At 38.8% G+C, this 16,810-nt stretch overlaps 1 protein-coding gene and 1 non-coding gene across 2 annotated transcripts in view; both read right to left on the reverse strand.

The window, feature by feature from the left end:
* DOK6 (docking protein 6) overlaps positions 1-16,810 on the reverse strand; it is a 463,681-nt gene that overhangs the window by 8,749 nt on the left and 438,122 nt on the right. The window lies entirely within an intron of this gene.
* On the reverse strand, positions 15,978-16,083 carry LOC126021596 (U6 spliceosomal RNA). The gene has a single exon (XR_007500099.1). It is a non-coding gene; the product is annotated as a U6 spliceosomal RNA (small nuclear RNA).

Raw genomic sequence — 16,810 nt, forward strand, 5'->3', positions numbered from 1 at the left:
TGCTTGCATCCACACAATACCTCATAATACTGTCGGTCCAGCAATTTTCAAGGAAATCTGATGGGGAGCTTTCATATAAATCTACCGAACTCATGTATTTACAGAAGTTCAACTACCACCAACTATGGCCCAGGAAAACCTTCAACACTAACTTTAGTAACACCATGGAGAGATACTTCAAATTGACCCTTGTTGGTAAGTTTTGATCATTTCATTTAATATTGTGACAAACAATATTAAGTAATTATTTTATGCGACTGCAAGGAGGTAGTCTAGGGCGGTGGGTGGGAAACTGGGGTATGGGAAGGTGACTCTGGTGGTGGGATTGATGTTTGAACATTTAGTGCCTGAAACAACTGTATTAAAAACAACGTGGGAAATCATAGTTCTGTAATACATATTTTTATAGCAGATTTTACATGCAGCTCTTATGCTATACACCTTAAAGCTATTGTAATTATTTTATTTATTTATTTATTTTTTATTTTTTTACCCCATCCCTCCCTGCCCCTAATTATTTTATTTTTGCCACTTATAGCAGTGCTAAGGCTTTACTCCTAATTTTGTGCTCAGTATCTCTTTTAGAGGGACTTTGGGGGGTGCATATGTGGTGCTGGAATTGAACCCAGGTCAACTGCATGCAAAGTAAGTGCTTTACCAGCTGTGCCATTCAGCTTAGCGATATTACTTAAAAGCTCTTCAAATCATTCTAGAAGATCAGACTTATTTCTGTGGAAAAAACAAATCTGAAGCTTCCAGGTGTTTAAGGAAGGATTTGTGGTGCTAGAAAGAATTAGAGCAGAGTTGGTTCTATTAAGAAGTCAAAGCAAGGGGCCGGGAAGGTGGCGCTACAGGTAAGGTGTCTGCCTTGCAAGCGCTAGCATAGGACGGACCGCGGTTCGATCCCCCGGCGTCCCATATGGTCCCCCCAAGCCAGGAGCGACTTCTGAGTGCATAGCCAGGAGTAACCCCTGAGCATCAAACGGGTGTGGCCCAAAAACAAACAAACAAACAAACAAACAAACAAAAGAAGTCAAAGCATTTATTTTATTTATTTATTTTTAATAATATCTTATTTAAGCCTTATGATTACAAACACATTTGTAGTTGGGTTTTAGTCATAAATAATACCCAGGGCCAGAGAGATAGCATGAAGGTAAGGCATGTAGATGGTCATTGGTTCGAATCCCATATGGTCCCCGAGCCTGCCAGGAGTGATTTCTGAGCATAGAGCCAGGAGTAACCCCTGAGTGCTACCTGGTGTGACCCCCCCCAAAAAAAAGAACACCCCCATTTACCAGAGAAACCTTCCTAGCTCCAATTCTCCCCATCTCCCTCCTCCCCCTGCCTATCTTCAAGACATACATTCTATTTCTCTCACTCACTACCATTGTCATTATAGTTGTTAGTGTAGTTATTTCTCTAACTGCACTCACCACTCTTTGTGGTAAGCTTCATACCATTTAAATAATTATTTTTGACACTTCACATCCCACTCCTAAGTGTCCAAGACTGGCCCTTCACTCATTCTCTGCAGTTCATCAGAAGCTCAACTCCACATTCTGAGGATGCAGTTTCTAGATTATCTGGATCACCCAGTGGTGCCCAATGGGCACTCAGCTTTGCAGACAGCCCTCTTTGCCACCAGCATTGTATTCTGTACCTTCATCAAATTTGATCAATTCCCCCCTCTTTTAAAATACAGCAGTCAGAGAAATGACAGTTTTCAGGATCCTATTCCTAAGGACTTGATGGAAGTAAACCCCAAAATGTCAAGACTTAAAGCAACTCAAACGAGGAAAGTGAGGTTTTGTCTTGGTAACTGCAATAATGAACAATCCACTGTTCTGTCCTACGCTGCCCATGTAGGGCTTAGAGGGACAGATAGGAGGCGCTGTGGTGGGATCACTCACTGGCTGGCAGGTGTCCTTGCTGCGTCCTTGTCTAATCGTCTCTCTAAAGGTTTACCCTCCAAATAGTTACACTTAAAACAATTTAAAAATTGAAATCAATCATTTTAAAATTAATTAGAAAATAAATTCAGCAGTGTTTTGGGGCGTAGGGGCAATGAGCTGAGCCTGTGGTCCAAGTACAGACTGTGCCGATACCTGGACCCTGAGGTGCCAGGGACCACCTGGGGACACGGGTGGTGCTTGGGAAATTCAAAGACAACACGTGGCAATGCTCAAGGGGACCCAGTAATTCTCTAAAGGGCAGGGAGTGCAATAGATAGAAGCCAGATTTGGCTCATACAAGCTCATGAATCCTAACCTGACTCTTGATCTATCTCCATTGTTTCTACCTTGGGGTCACAGTGCAGCCCATCTTCTTCACAAAATCCACAGATAACATCATATAAACCAAGAGAAATGGAACCACTGATTTAGATCACGAACGGTATACACTTTCTTTTCCTCAAGGGTTTTATTCCCGATCTGTCTCTGGGTGATATTTATACTGTTTAGTAAAATTATGCAATGTGACGTAAGCTTACATAAAGTGATTTCAGATGATCTGTAACTTTTCATCCTTCAGATCATACAAAATAAATGTAAAATGTTCACGGCTGTTTCATGCCACTATGTTTCTGATATGAACTGTCAATGAGCAGTGCTCTACATTACTCCCTCAAAGATATAAAAGTGCTTTTCTTTCTTCACAGGCCAGAGATCTGGATCCAATGAGATGAGATTCGAGTTTTTCCAAGTTGAAGAATGTAAATTGCTCTCACTCTTGTTTCATTTCTTTTTGATACCAAACATATTTAATTCTGTTGTCCTATCTTTGTGTTCTTCTGCCTTTTGTGTCTTGATAATTAATGCTCATCGCAAGAATAATATAATGCCTTAAATTCTTTTTGTATTTTCTTAACTTTTTTTGGCATCGTCAGGTCTTTAGTTCATTGCGAATCTATCACGATTCATTCTTCACTTAGGACCTCTGAATCATGTCATGGGTAATAGATCTGAGAAAAGGCTAGTTGGATTTAAGGTCCCCTCTTTACCCTTAATACAGAGGGCCACCAGGGGAGTGACCTTGACTCTCTGCTTCTCAGTAGTGCTTATGACAGTATTTATTAAAATCATCAAGTATGAAAAGCATTAGGACATAAGAGTATTCATGATGGTGTATTATCTTAATAATATCCCAGAATAATGAATTTTTTTTGTTTTGTTTTTTGGGCCACACCCGGCGGTGCTCAGGGGTTACTCCTGGCTGTCTGCTCAGAAATAGCTCCTGGCAGGCACGGGGGACCATATGGGACACCGGGATTCGAACCAACCACCTTTGGTCCTGGATCAGCTGCTTGAATGGCAAACGCCGCTGTGCTATCTCTCCGGGCCCTTGATGAATTTTTTTAATTGTGAGTTTTTAAATCAAGGCACTAAGGTCTCAGTTATGGGGGATAATTCAGGATTATTATTAAAATTTCTTCTAAGTGGCATTATATTCTTGCCATGATTTTTCTGTTCTCTGTCACTGTCACTCTCATGTCTATTCTGTTTTTCTTTCAATCATCTTTTAATATGTTCAAGTGTTGTACTGATTTTTATAATTTTATCATCTTCAACTCATTTTGCTGCTTTAATATAATAATTACATCATCTCTTTTTTGCTTCTTTAATTTGTGGGGGAATCTAATATTTGTTTAACCTTTTCTTCCAAGATTACTAAGCCCCCATTTTTTTAATTCTAATTTTAAGTTACAGAACAGTTGCTTCTCCTATTTCTATTCTTTCCCTTGCTTTCATTTCACTGATATACATATAACTCAATAATAAAATTTGGGAGGAAAGGTAGACCAGAGGGTTTACTCATCTAAATTAATTAAGTGTCATGAAAAAATCTAGCTATCTTATGGTTTCATTATTGTGGAATATAAAGAAACAAAAACATAAACAAACAAAACAAAACTGAGATATAGAAAACAGATTGTTAGTTACCAGAACCAAGGGAAAAGAGGGATGTGAGTGATATAAAGAAAGTCAATAAATTATAGATTGAGGAATGAAAACTAGATTATTGGGCTCACTGAGATATACAGATACTGAACTGTGTTACTCAGAGAACCTGAACCCTGTATATACCAGTAAAAACTCGTGGTACTCAATGAAAGAAACCTTAAAAATAATCATAGCATTTTGGCCTTTAAACAATGAAAAACTTTTATTTCCTAAGTGGACTTGTATTGTTAGAAATTACAAATATTAAAGGGGAAAAATCAATGTCAAATTTTAGGTACTAGCTAGACTATATTTATGGTGTGACTGTTGATTTAGCGACAACATTTAGTGCCTGAAGAAACTAGGCATCATGCAGTTTAGAAGGCTTTCATTTGCCTTAAAGATGGTTTAATTGGATTCTTACAAAATTACATTTTAATAACTATTTTATACACTTTCTAAGTAAAATGTCATGTATCTATTATTCTGGTTGATGTAGCATTTCTTTCTATCACTTGCATTTAATTTCTCTTATATTCTAATTACCTTCTGGATATGAATGTTCTACAACTGCAGAGCCTTTGCAAAACTTAGCTGAACTCTTCACTGTGAGTAGGATTCAGCAGAATAATTGGAGTTTAAAAACCATCTGTGGAAAACAGTAGTATGGTAACTATTATAACAGACTAATCAAAATGGAAAAATAAGGAGAGATATGTGGGGAGATAGTCTTAAGGGGTGGACCACACACCTGTATCTGTGAGGCCCCAAGTTTGATTGCCAGCACAAATGGGGCCCCAAAACACTGCCCAGTGTGACCCTGGTGGGCCAGAGCAAGGAACCATTAAACCTGTACTTCCGGACATAGGATAGTAGAGAGGGGACCCAAGTCCTTGAGCATCACTTGGGAGGGTCCAATTGAAAATACTATGAGGAGTTAAAATGATAGGAAATAGCAAATCAGCAATGTTAACAACCAAAGAAAATTTTACTGATAAAAATCCAAATATTTAGTTATTGAACCATAACTATTTTTGTTGCAATTTTTCAAGGGGTTCAGTCATATAAAAATGTAATAAAATGATATCTTTCCCTATTGTTGCTTCCATTTTTTGAACCTGGTGTGAGTAGACAGTTTTAGAAATGGTGAAACTATTAAGATTGGAAGATTTCAGCATAGATCTCTCAGTACTAGTTTTTAAGACTGTGTTTCCCAATTGGGAATCCCTGGATTTTCCAAGAGGGCCACAGCATTGGACTAGGAGAAAAAAATGGGGGTTACAGAAAGAAACATGTTGAAAGAGGTTCATGGTTTAGGAAAAGGTTGAGAAACACTTTTACTCAATTTATTGAAAATTCATATTAACCTATAAATCAATAATAAGATCATGGATTTGTTGACTGTTATTTGGAAGATGTCTTAAAGAGAAAGAAGAAATATTTATTTGCTGTAATTCTTATTTCTGAACAATTAAGACCAGAGGAGAGTACAGCTGGCTGTGGCTGGCATGTGGCTGACTCCAGTTCATTTCCTGACACTGCATATGGTCCCTGAGCACAGAACCAGAGCTCTGAGCACTGTCAACTGTGACCCAAACCATCTCTTCCGCCACCAATTAAGACTTGCTAAGAAATACTTTCCCACGAGAATGAACCTTGCCTGCCAAATGAGGAATTCAGCTACCACAGAAAGTTATTGAATGATTTTTACACAAGAGGAAATTTGCAGAAAGCTTACATTAACTATGAGGTCAGTTACTGAGATAGTTTAAAATGTAGAATCAGGTTTTTAATATCATAAAAGTTACTTATATTCTGCAACAGACAAAAGATAGAATTTGCATTGTGTGTGACTTCTGTGATGTGGTTGGTGGAAGGATGTGTCTAAACTTGGGAAAAGATTGAGTTCCTGGGGCCGGGCGGTGGCGCTAAAGGTAAGGTGCCTGCCTAGCCTGCGCTAGCCTTGGACGGACTGCGGTTCGATCCCCCGGTGTCCCATATGGTCCCCCAAGCCAGGAGCAACTTCTGAGCGCATAGCCAGGAGTAACCCCTGAGCGTTACCGGGTGTGGCCCAAAAAACCAAAAAAAAAAAAAAAAAAAAAAAAGATTGAGTTCCTTATTGTTCTGTGTAGAAGTTAGTTGAGAGCTTTTCTTTCTAATGATTCATTAGGGTGCCTTTTCAGAGACCCAGGAAACATCCTAAAGATGATAAACAGAATTTTGTCACCTTATTTTGAAAGTATTTTCTTTGTCGCCATCAGGCCACAGTGCTAAATGGTATGATTTTCAAACTTTAAATTCTTGCCCTGGGCACTCAAGGGACATTCTTTTGTCCTAATTACAGAGAAAAGTGAATTTTTTAAAAAAAATAAGTATGGTGAAATGCAATATGAAATTATCAACAATGTTGATTCCGAAGATCCAGCTATTCATCAAACACTCCACAGGGGAGGTATCCTCTACTTCAGGAATAAGAAAGAAATTTATCTTCGTATTTGAACAACTATAATCTAGTCTGTGATCATTGTACAAATGTAAACTTACGCAGTTTAATCTGTATGCCCTCTGGTATTTATTGATGCTGCTGATCTACTTATGAGCCCCTTGAAAAGAAAGGGAGGGAGAATTTTGGTAATCAGCAAATCAAGTGCCAACAATGGGTTTCCTTTGGTGGTTATGGGTGACTTCCTTCTGGCCTCACCGTGCAGTCACTAACACAGTAGAACCTTTCCAGGACTCATTCTAATGCCATTCCCTGACTTTCTGGTTCTGCTTTCTCCACCATGTCCCTGTCCTTTCATGCATTGATCAGGAATCATTCCGACACCAAAGTAGACCATCTCCAAGATCAACCTTTGTGCATTAGAGCCCAGGGTTACACATCTACCCACTTGGCTTTACATTCTGCTGGTTTTAAGAGTCATTTCAAGGTCTCGGGTTTTGTATTTTTTTTTTCCAAATGGGCTAAGAAGCTTCCCTCACGGTATAGATGAAATCACAAGTGTTTCTTAAGGTGGAATTCATTCTTCTGGAAACTTCCATACTGGCTATTTGTTGTTGTTGATTATTATTTTTTTTTAATCTTGGATGAAGAATATTACTTAGCAATAAATAGCTAAGCTGTCTGGCCACAGATCATCAAGGACAGGACACGAAGCTGTTTAAGATTGTGCAGCAAATTAAAAAGATGCCCACAGGGAATGGACTATGCCCAGTGCATTGATAGTGTCCCCATATTGGAAGAGGGAGTAACATATGGGCTAAGGGAAGTGCCAATTTCACTGGCACAGACTCAGCTGCTGTCATTCTTCTGTCCAGAGCATCAGGGAACTGGAGAAAACTTGGCAGCACCCAGGACAAAGAAGGAAATTTGAATCTTCAATAACACATATGAGAAGCCAATGGCTTGGAGAGGGATTCAGGAGTATGTTAGATGTGTCAAACTTTTTTTTTCACATGTTTAATCTTTTTCTACAACTGGCACTAGTATTAGTCCATTAATTTTTACTCTCTTTTTCTTCCTCAAACTCAGTTTATTTTTAAACATAACAATCATTTTCAGAAGAAATGGTACTTTTTATAAATCCTAGAGGACATACAGTAAATTGATACATTTACAAATTGAAATGCCCCAAAGTCATACCGAACCAATGAAATAAAAAAAAAATACAACCTAAACAATTCTAAGCAAACATGGAAAAACATCAGACTACATATGTTTGAACACTGCAAATGTGCATTTTAATGTGTACTGAAAGAGATTTGTACTCTAGCAAATTGTAGTTTTGTTGATCGCACACTAAAACATGTCCATAATTTCAAAATTTGTCTGAAACAAGTGTATGGAGAATAGAGATATAATTATTAGGTTTTCAGTTACCTGCCTTTTTTATTTTTTGCTTTTATCTAAATGATTGATTCCTACAAACATATTCTTATGTTCAAGCACAACCTTGATAGAAAACAATGGCGTCATGAATCACATTAACCTTGGAGATGGGTCAGACTATCTGCGGTTCAGTTAATCCTGGGAAACTAATTTTAGCTTTTTAGTTAACATTACTTTCAGGAGTTTCAGCTCATTGAAGGAGTGCTATGCTTGTTGCATTCATGAGTCCACAGACCAAGAACATAGAAATTAGTGAAGTTCTTCTCTCTTCTCTCTTCCTTCACCTCCATGGTGATAGTTAATATCTTGAAGAAGTCACCTCTTTGAACTTATGACCAACTGTGATCTTTCTCTGCTGCTACCTTTGGCTCTGCCTTTTCCTGGCATTCCCAGCTGCACTGCCAGCTTGCTTGTACTTGGTCCTACTTGCTTGGTCCTACTTGCTTGTACTTCTGGCCTAGTCCTGGGAGAAACTAGGTAGGACAGCTTCTGCTTTTTCTTTAGAAAGGTCAGATGGGGCAGCAGTAATTCCAGAGATTTATTACAGAACAATGCTGGCCTCCTTCTCCCACTTTTCCTCCAATCAGAGGCTTTAGCTCCAGACACACATTCTTTGGAAGGAAGTTGATTTTTCTGCATCTCAGCCCAGGTCCTCTTTGGACTCCATATTCAAGACCACAGCACAGTTTACATATACAGTTTTCTGAGCATGCACATCTAGTCTAGCCTTTTTTGGTGGTGCACCAGGGTTGCTCCTGGTCCTGCACTCAGAGATCATTACTACTGGGAATTGATTAGGGGAAAACATGAGCTGTCAGGGTTCAAACCAGGTCAGCCTAGTGCAAGGCAAGTTCCTTACCCTTTGTCCTATCTCTTTAGCCTGCTTTCCTGCATATATTTCTGGTTAATTCTGACAACCACCTGGTGCATTTTCGGTGACTCCTAACATGTGCTCCAAAAACTTTGGGGTTCCTTCTGAAGATTTCTGAATAATTGGTTTGATGATTCAATGTCAGAGCCCATGGATGTCATGCTATTGAGCCCTGCCACATCATGGTTTCCAGGGAGACCTGGGCCATCCAGAATGTACTTGTGTGCTTCAGGACCATGTCTGGAGGTGCCAAGAGCCTGTGGAACTATTCCTGACAGTGCTCAGGGCTCTCTAAGGCTATGCCTGGGATACTCAGGACCAGGCGGCTTGAGGGATGAAAATAGCTTCTCCTATATATGCCTTAACACCTGTCTTATCTCTCCAGTTCTTGCACTTTTTTTTTTTTACAAAACAGATGTATGTTTATTTTGAGGGTGTTTGGTGGGGAGTTTCAGTCACACCTTCTGGTTCTTCGGTTGATTCCTGATTCTATGCTTGGATATTTGAGAGATCAATTGTGGTTCTGGAGATCAAACTAGAGTTGGCTGGGTTCATGAACTTCTCTCTCTCTCTCCAACTTGTCTATTTGAAATTTTTTTTTGCCTGTCATGCTCAAGACTAGGTAATGTCCTGTCCATTTTCCCTGGAATTCCCTCCATTACTCACTGGTCCCTGGAGCCTTTTCAAACACCTGCTTCTTGTCTCTGTTATTTCCTCATCTAGGCTACACTTTTGACTACAGATCAGATTTCTGCTCAAGACTTTAAGGCTTCCTAATATTTTCACACAGGATGACTTTACTTAATTCCCAAAGAGCTTTAACAAGTGAGTAGACACATCCCCTGCTTAGCACTAGGAGAGCCTTTGAAGCAGGAACAACATGCCCCACTTCATGAGGATGATTCAATTCAAGTGACCTGTGCAACTATATGGTCTAACTCCTGGCTTTGCATTTGCTCCTTGGCAGCTAACTCTGGTGTCCCTCTGGGCTCTGCTTCATGACTTCTGGACTCTCAGGAGTTGGCTTTCAAGGACTATGTCCATTTCCCCATGGTTTAGTTCCCTTTACAAAATTTCTACTCTACCATTCCAAAGGCAAACACCTTACCTTCATGCTATCTCTCCGGCCTCACAGAGGACATTTTTGTATTGTGTTTTTATATTCCTAGGGTAGATCCCTAGGCGTGGTATTAGCTGTATCATATGAGAGCTTAATGTCCAGTTTTTTGAGAAATCTCCTTGTTGTTTTCCATAAAGGCCAAACTAGACAGCATTCCCACCAGCAGTAAAAAATGAAGTCATGAAATTTTCCTATACATGGATGGACATGGAAACTATTATGCTGAGTAAAATGAGTCAGAGGGAGAGAGACAGACACAAAATAGTCTCATTCATCTGTGGGATTTAAGAAAAGAAAAAGAGAGTGTGGTAATAATATCCATAGACAATAGAGATGAGGTTTGAAAGAACTGGCCCATGATCTGAAGCTTACCACAAAGATTGGTGAGTGCAGTTAGAGAAATAATTACACTAACAACTATCATGACAATGTTAGTGAGTGAGAGAAATAGAATGCCAGTCTTGAAGACAGTCAGGAGTGGGGAGGAGTGAAATGGGGGGCGTTGGTGGCTGGAAAGTTGCACTAGTAAAGGGGGGGTGTACATTTTTATTACTGAAACCCAACTACAAACATGTCTGTAACCATGGTGCTTAAATAAAAATATTAATAAGAATAATTATCTGCTTTATACTTGCAACAAATGAGGCTTTCCAGAGGAAAATATTTAAAAATAATTTGTGCCTTTGTCATAGCCATAATTCTCCCCAAAATCATATTCTACTAAATTAGGAAGTAGAAAAGCATCCACCACCATAGATAGATACTTGCTAAACCCTGCAGGGTAATGATTTGGCCTCTCACAGCCCCTCATTAATCATAGTTCTCATTTCCCACCAGGACTCCAATCCTACCTGGAAATCCCACACTAGCAGCTATCAATTCATTACATTGATACTTCCCCTCATTAAGGCCTCTCTACATGACTGCCTAAAGCAATGATATAGTTAGACAAGAATGAGCTCTTTAATGTCCTAAGTCACTTAATGTCTCATTGTCTACAGTTTCCTCATCTATAAAACAAAAAAGATCCCTCAATATCTGTCCATGTTTTGGAGTCAGATAGACTCGAGGATGCTGGTCTTGCCACTGCTTATTCCTATCTACCTTAGTTTCTTGCTAAAGCTAATGTGTAGCCTGCTGCTGGTTCTTGGAATCTTCTGATTACTTTATGTACCTATCACTCTAGACCAAGAGTGTATGAATGACTTGACCAATTTCTATATACCCTGATTGCGGCATATTCACTCTAGTTATTCAACTGGAGTAGAGTTGGCATCTCTTCACGTGGCACTCAACCTCTAGAGATAGAACCAGGTAAGGATTTGTCCATGTAGGGCCATCTGTCTTTTGCTTCTGCTTCCTGGGGGAGCTGGTAGCAGCCAGATTTATGACAACACCAGCTCTTGCCATGGTAAATGTTTGGTATAGAATGTGTGTCTTTTGTTTTCTTCTTTTATAATAAATAATGCATGTGAAATGATTTAGCATCACAAAAATATTCTTGGTGGCAGGGACAACAGTAGCATAGTAATATTTCTTACAAATTGAATCATACGTGGTGAGAAAATGTATGGGGCTGAATAAAACTGTTTTTGCTGTTGATTTGAGTTTCCTGAGATAAAAGGAAACAAACATTTGAGACAACATTTAAATTCATTTAAATAAAAAGATCTAGCTTTTTTGTAACCTTTGTTCCTTTCCCTTTATTTTTCTTGTTAACATTATTGATTTTTGATATTTCATCAATGCCTCTTCTGTAGTGCCTCCTCCTCCTTATTTAAGGGATGCTCCACAAAAAAACAGAGCATTATATGCCTCACATGAAACTTTGTAGGTCATACCAAAGATGGCATGTGCCCATCTATCTCCTCTTGATAAATGCAATAGATATTAAACTCAAAAAAAATTTAGGTTTCTTCTGAGTCTACCACTCAAAAATTGTGTGTTCTCCCTTAGAACTTGAATCATTTTGTTCAGTCTCATATTTCTATATCCTTTTACAAATTGAAAAAAGAAAAAAAAAGTGGATGGGACACAGGGGCTAAGTGGTCTCAGGAGCACTGAGTGAAAAAAAAAAGTATAAAAGTCAGATCTAAATGACCAAACTGGGGCCAGAGCGATAGAGCAGCAGTAGAATGTTTGCCTTGCACTTGGCTAGCCCAGGACTGATCTCTGTTCGATCCCTGGTGTCCCATATGATCCCCCAAGCTGAACTGATTTCTGAGTACATAGCCAGGAGTAATCACTGGGTGTGGCCCAAAAACCAAACTAATAGCAACAATAAATAAATAACCAAACCAAAGTCAACAGCAGTGAAGTTGGGAGACCCAAACTATAGCAAAGTAAATACAAAAAGGGATTTGCTACACTGGTAGTCCAGAGGGTAGCGGTGGAGGTATGGAATGCATGCTGGGAACTTTGGTGGATGAAAGTTAACACTGGTGGTGGGAATGGCCCTGATTCACTGTCACTGTACGTCTGAAATATAACTGTGAGAGACTTGTAATTCATAATGGTCTCAATAAAATAAAAATAACTGTGTGTCCTTATTACTCAATATAATTCTATGTTCTTATTGATAAAGGTGGACACAATGAGCTGTATTCATCCAAACTTTAAACATTCTTCAGAATCCCACAAATGTTTTACAAATATGGAACTCCTAATTTTCGAACTAGTGAGAACATTTATAAATTCCTTTTTCAGGGGTCTCAAACTCAATTTACCTGGGGGCCGCAGGAGGCAAAGTCGGAGTGATCCTTGAGTGCAAAGTCAGTAGTAAGCCTTGAACATTGGGGGGTGTGACCCAAACAACTAAAACAAAACAAAACAGAAATAAGATTCTTCTAGGGCAGGGCCACGAAATGTTGTATGGAGGGCCATTTGCGACCCAAGGGCTGCGAGTTTGAGACCTTAATCTTAATCACTTGGGATGGTAAGTAATTGAGGTGGACGACTGTCAATAAACTGTCAATGAAACTTGGCATTTCTGACAATGGACAACAGAAGTGGAGTAGTTCTTATTATACCCCCTGGCATCTCTTGGCCAGGTCTACATAACACTTGATGTTAGTCCAATATTCATCTTATTTCCATTTGAATATATGATGAACTTGATTGGAAGGTGTTTACACTTTAGAAATCTGTGCAGATAGAAGAGCCAATTTGTATGCAATTTGATTCTTGAATGAGCTTGTCGTTTGACATAATAATGTGTTATAATAACCTACCCGGTGGTATGAGTCTCCAATTACTGGCCTGCCTTGTAAAACAGTGATGACAATGGGACTACAGTGATTGATAAATGGGATTTATACCATATTCTGAATCTCAGAAAATTAAGTCAAAAATGCATTTATTTGAACTGTATAGCTCATTCCTAGTTAGGGCAGCAGCTGCAAAATTTATGTTTCTTATCTATTATTCTGCCGGTTTCATGGGTTCTTTGGGAAATAATACTATTTCACTCCTTAATAAATACAGGGTAAGCTCATTAATTACAATGAGATTAATGTGGCATTTAGTACAGGCATTAAAAAGTGCATTGCATTGAGCATTTGACCTTTTACATTATTAAAAGTTTGAATGGGCTAAAATTTAATATATAGCACAGATCCAAAATTAGAATTAGCATGCACCTGAAAATTTTTACATTTTTGTTAACTGCCTTCCAGTGAAAACTTCTAGACAGGAACAACCACTTAAGAAAAAAAATAAAACTAATTTTCAAAGTGATATGAATACCATTAGTAGCACCATTTATTAGGCTCATTATAATAGAAGTAAGTCTCTTTGACTGATTAGAGAAATAAAAAGACCCTATATTTGAGAAAAAATTTAAGATAAAAAATTTAGGTCAAGATATTACAAATAAATTCAACATATTTGGAAGGGAAAGAAAACTGTTGTGTACCAGCTAGTTTTTCCTTAACACACACACATTTTGTTTCACTTAGGTGAGTTATGATGATATTCTATCGATAATAATAAAACTCAAAGTTGTTCAAAAGAGCAGACAATTCACTTACATTTCTTAACAGTTTATTTATTTTTGCCCTACAGAGTTTCACCAAAGCTTGTAGTCTAAGCTTCAGAAAAAACAGTATGGGGATTTGTAGAAAAATAAAAAATGGAATTTCCATACCATCCAGAAATTCCATGTATGAATAATCAGCTTAAGAAAAAAACACTCATTTAAATAGATCAAAACCCCAACCCAGAATTTACACCTACATTCCACAGCTGCCGCCATGCAAATAACATCCCAAGTTGAAAGCAATATGACTAATCTCAGAAGAGATTTCAGACAAGCCACAAGTATACCAGTCTTTTGGGCTGAAAATTCTGAAGTGTGAGGAGGAAACTGAGGAAAATGGTAGAAGGAAGGTCAGACTGGTGTTGGGGTTGGGGTTGGATGATTGAATGCCTAAAACAACTGTATTATGAACAACTTTGTAAACCACAATATTTAAATCAAGTTAAACGTTTTTAAAAATATCACCCCATATTTATTGTAGCATTATAAGCAATAGCTAGATATGGGGACATGAATAGAGAGATGGATGGATACAAAATATGTGATCCATTGAAATGAACAACATAAATGGGCTATTTCTCATTCATTTTTAACAATAAAGACACCATCATACAATTTGTGACAACATGAATGAATCTTCACAGCATTAAGACAAATATGTAGAAGCTCATTTATATGTAAATCTAAACACAAACTTAAAGCTGAGACCCCATCAAAGGCAGAGAGGTACTGGGAACAGACTGGTCATCTGTGCACTCACCCCCCCCCCCCCCGTTAAATGTATCAGCCTGGTGTCTAATGTCCATAATGCTGCATGGAACCCTTGAAAGTGTCTAAGGGTTAGTTTTCAAAGTTTTCATAATAAAATAAGGAAAATCTAGAATTCTATAGGGTGATAGATGTTAGTTATAATTAGTTTTATGATAATTTGCAACATATACATTTAACATTGTTTACCCTTGAAAAAAATTTTATGTCAATACGACCTTAACAATACAATTTATATAAAACAGTAAATTGATATTTGCTTCAAGATTATACAATGCTGGTTAACTAAAAGTTTGAAAATATTTTCACACTTGCTTGATATTAGATTGGAATTTACTTCAGAGAAGGTCTATTTGGAAACACTATGGCTTATTTGGGATTTCTCTTGTTTCCATATAGGTGTAACAAGAAGTCTTTTAAAACTGTTGAGGCTGGAGCACTATAGCACAGAGTTAGGGCATTTGCTTTGCAGATGGCTGACCAGGGATGAACCTGAGTTTGAACCCCGGCATCTCATATGGTCCCCTGAGCCTGCCAGGAGTGATTTCTGAGTGTATATTCTAAGGAACACCCCAATTTAACAGTCTGGACATATAACAAGAGTTTACTAAATTTTCTGCCATTGTATTAATGACTTCATTATAGATACAATAATTTTCAGAAAGGAGCTTGCTAGTGTATTCTCTTTTCCTTCCTTCCTTCCTTCCTTCCTTCCTTCCTTCCTTCCTTCCTTCCTTCCTTTTCCTTCCTTCCTCTCCTTCCTTCCTTCTTCCTTCCTTCCTCCTTCATCCCTCCCTCCCTTCCTTTTCCTTCCTTCCTTCCTTCCTTCCTTCCTCCTCCCTCCTTTCTCCTTCCTCCCTCTCTCCCTCCGTCCCTCCCTCCCTCTCCCTCCTTCCTCCCCACCTCCCTCCCTCCCTCCCTTCCTTCTCCCTCCTCCTCCCTTCCTTCTCTCCTTCCCTCCCTCTCCCTCCCTTCCTTCTTCCTTCCTTCCTTCCTTCCTTCCTTCTTCCTTCCTTCCTTCCTCTCCTCCTCCTCCCTCCCTCCCTCCCTCCCTCCCTCCCTCCTCCCTTCCCTTCCTTCCTTCCTTCCTTCCTTCCTTCCTCCTTCCTTCCTTACTCCCTCCCTCCCTCCCTCCCCCTCTTCCTCCTCCTCCCTCCTCCCTCCCTTCCATCCTCCTTCCTTCCTTCTTCCTTCCTTCCTTCCTTCCTTCCTTCCTTCTTCCTTCCTTCCTTCCTCCTCCTCCTCCTCCTCCTTCCTTCCTTCCTTCCTTCCTTCCTTCCTTCCTCCCTCCCTCTCTTCCTTCCCCCCTCCTCCCTCCCTCTCTCCCTCCCTTCTTCCTTCCTTTTTTTTTAAATATGGAACGCTTCACGAATTTGCGTGTCATCCTTGGCAGGGGTCATGCTAATCGTCTCTGTATCGTTCCAATTTTAGTATATGTGCTGCCAAAGTGAGCACTCTCCTTTCTTTCTTTTTCTTTCATTTTATTTTTATTTTTTCTTTCCAATATTTTTCAATAATTGCTTTTACTTATCTGGAAATAAATGCATTATGATTAACTATGTTAACTATGTGATGCATTTTCTTTAAATAAAAAAAAGCCACATAATGCTCATGAATGCTCACTTCTCTTCAGTAATGACTCAACATCTCACTAATTCTAGGACTCTGCTAATTTAAAATCATAATTGCAGAAACTGCACTCACTTTTGATAAGTCCTCATTCTGAGAACACTGAACCCCAATAATACTCAAGAGGTTGGTGTGATACCACATACCTGGATTCTCCATTTCACCATTGAGGAGATAATACTGCTTAATTTAAAGTGAGTCCTTACACTGACACATGGTTTTATGAGCAAAAATTTCTTTTTGATTTCTTCCTTCAGCTAAACTTCTCCATTTTTCCATTTGTTACAAATATGAGTAGTAGCAAAGTTCGTTGGTACATTCCCCTTGATATAAAATGGATGTCACAGGAAACGCACACTACAAGTCTTCATTTGAGTCTGTAGAGGAAGTATATGTTGAAATACAAAAAACTTTGGCTTAGGATTTCCTAAGAAATCTTAAGAAGTTAAGCTTGACGTCCATTTAGAAGATAAATTCTGGGGATGTGATGTATATATAGCATAGGAACTATATTTAACAATATAAACTGTAAATTTGCTGAGATGGCTAATCT

The sequence above is a fragment of the Suncus etruscus genome, chromosome 10 (assembly GCF_024139225.1).
Source record: "Suncus etruscus isolate mSunEtr1 chromosome 10, mSunEtr1.pri.cur, whole genome shotgun sequence".
Classification (NCBI taxonomy): Eukaryota; Metazoa; Chordata; class Mammalia; order Eulipotyphla; family Soricidae; genus Suncus; species Suncus etruscus.